The following is a 2,721-nucleotide window of genomic DNA, read 5'->3' on the forward strand; positions in this document are numbered from 1 at the left end:
AAATTAAGCCCAGGGCCCATCCCCCCATTCCCCCTCTGGGGTATAAGGTTAGTGTAAACCCACAGTGTAACAGTGTATTGCTTTATGGAGGGGGTGTGGTTGGGAGGGAGACACCATGGTGAGGAATGAATCAATTAAAGTCACACAAGTATAGGAAGCAGTGAGATATTAATACACAAAATGGATAACTGCAGTCACTTTCTTAGAGGACTCGACTCGTGGAAGAAGAACATTGATTGGTGCTGGAAAAACATCTGTATGAACTAGAAATTTGTTTCAATAACATTAGTAGAGAATATGTTCTAGAAAGTGGAGGTAACTAGATGCAAAATCCTGGTAGCAATTTAATAGAACAGTCCCAGATGGCTAGGCTGAGGCCAACACCTAATGAGGATGAAAGCCTTGTCTGTGGGGAATTTTGGATGATACCTGGAGAAATATTACACTGTGCATAAACCAAATTGAACTGTTTTCACAAGTGTTGTAAAGTTTCATATAGTAAAAGGTTTTTTCTACACGCACTTCAATTTCACAGCAAGAATGGCATGGGATACCTAAACACAGAAGAGAGCATTCATGCAAGATATCTAACTCCGTGATATAATATGCATACAATTCAAAATGATTACACTATCATCACATCTAGGGTTTTCTGCAACTACAAGGTGGTGGTTATGGAAAGCATGGCCCTTGGTATCAGTATCTAAAAAGCAGCCACCACCTTCTTCTATGTGTGTTCTCTTTTTGTGTTTTCTCTTCATTTTTCTTAATCAACTCTGCTGTTGTTGCTGCTTCTTAGCAAAACTGGTAAAAACAAAACTGTAATCATTGAACATAGCTCTCTGGCAATCAAGACGTTTAAAACCTTCAATCTTCTGGGGTGAAGAAAGCACTGTGCGACATTTAGAACTCTGATTTACAAACAGGGTGATCACAAATTTTCCTGGCTTGAAGACTTCCACAACTTTCCTGATCAGGTCATTATAGGAGGTCTGACTTAAGTTTGTTTCAAGCTAACATAAGAAAATTCTGGTTCTGGAGTGATGTGAATAGTCCAATAAGTTCCATCCGATTTCATTCTATTCAATGAATACCCACAAGGATTGAACAGTGTGGCATCAATGACAGAACCTCGTATCAGGTCACGAATTCCACTCTCATGAATGACATCCTTTGCAGTAACACCATCTTTCGTGTAGAACTGGTCCATAACCGCTGGGTCAAGCTCACTCATCAGAATTTCCAGGCTTTGATCTAGCTGATTGATTACCCGACTCTCTGGGAAATCCAAAGTATACAAGTACCAACAATCAGAATTCATGCGTCCCATACAATATGCTGCTCCATTTGGGAAAATTGCATTAAGAAACTCTATTTCTTCCTGGAAATTCCGGTGTGGGTACCCTTGGTGAGGCGGCTTCATGAAATTCTTAGGAGAATAAAAGAAGCTTTGAATTGAGTCAAACCCACTGTAATCCCTAGCAAGTTTCAACAGGGGAACCAGTGCTTTCGGCAAGAGGGTGGTACCACATGTCTTCAAAATGAAACGTCTCTTGGAGACAAACATGCTACTCTCACTGAGTACACAAGCTTCCTGCTTGCCAGTTTTTGTCACACTTATGATTGAACATTGCACATCCTTCAAAAGTATGTCCCACTCGGATCTTGGGATGGTGCGAAGATCCCCAGATCCTTGGTTTGCGTCAGGTTGCTGCCTGGAGAACCAAACCTCCAGCAGCTTCTCGGTCCCTTCGAAAAAATGTGCAGCTTCCGTCACCGTGAGACTAGCGAACAACCAAGAACCACAGAAAAGCAACTCAATTAAATCTCTTCTCCCGCCGCTGCCGCCGCCGCTGCAGATTGTTCCAGCTGTGTGACTAAAGTTCAGGTTCCTTTTTTGCTATAATTTTACATTAACTTTTTTTTAAAAAGGGTTAATAAAATTTTCCCAGCTTTTTTTTTTTTTTTTCCGTGAGCGAAAGTTGAACGTGAGTCTGTTGGAAGTAGAGGCAGATACAGCTCAGTCTCTCGCAGTCCGCTGTTTCCCCGTTAGAGAAAGCAGAGCGAGCTCTAGCTAATGTCGCCGGCCATACTGTGGGAGCCTAAAGTGTCCATTTTATAAAATAATCATAAACTTTAGAAAGCACAACCTTTCTCTATTCTTAGTTTGTCTTTATAACCTAAAGTCATATAACTTCTCTATTTCTAAGTGCCTCACTGCTAATACACCTTCCTAATAAATTATATAACCCATCATCAATTGTATTCATCAAGGAAAAATATGCAACTATGTAGGTTAGAATTTAGCTTATCACATAAATCTTTTGTTTACTCAAACACACTTCACAAGCACACTTCAGTCAAGTCACACTTGGCTACCCTATTTATGTGCTAAAATAAGTGCATTCAGAAAATGAATTATAAGACTGTGTTCTAAAGACAAACATTTACAAGTTTTCTTGCTGAAGTTTTCTTGCTGGATGAACATAATAGGTTGACTGGTTGAATTTTTACTCTCAAATAATTGTGAGAGTTGATTTTTTCCTAAAATCATACTGAATTAATGGCATATTTTAGTGTTGTAGTCAAATATACCGCCGACCACACTCCTTCACCTAAAGTTCCCCTAACTTGTTATATTTCTTTCACAGATACAGCACTTTGTATATTTCATTTTGATTTATTTTCTGGCAAAATATATTTTTTTGCAAAACTCCCTGT

At 39.3% G+C, this 2,721-nt stretch overlaps 1 pseudogene; it reads right to left on the bottom strand.

Annotated features, from left to right (window-relative positions):
- Nucleotides 1-770: 770 nt before the first annotated feature.
- LOC132354121 (S-adenosylmethionine decarboxylase proenzyme-like) lies at nucleotides 771-1,582 on the bottom strand (annotated as a pseudogene).
- Nucleotides 1,583-2,721: the final 1,139 nt, after the last annotated feature.

This window comes from Balaenoptera ricei, chromosome 1, assembly GCF_028023285.1.
Source record: "Balaenoptera ricei isolate mBalRic1 chromosome 1, mBalRic1.hap2, whole genome shotgun sequence".
NCBI classification, from domain to species: domain Eukaryota; kingdom Metazoa; phylum Chordata; class Mammalia; order Artiodactyla; family Balaenopteridae; genus Balaenoptera; species Balaenoptera ricei.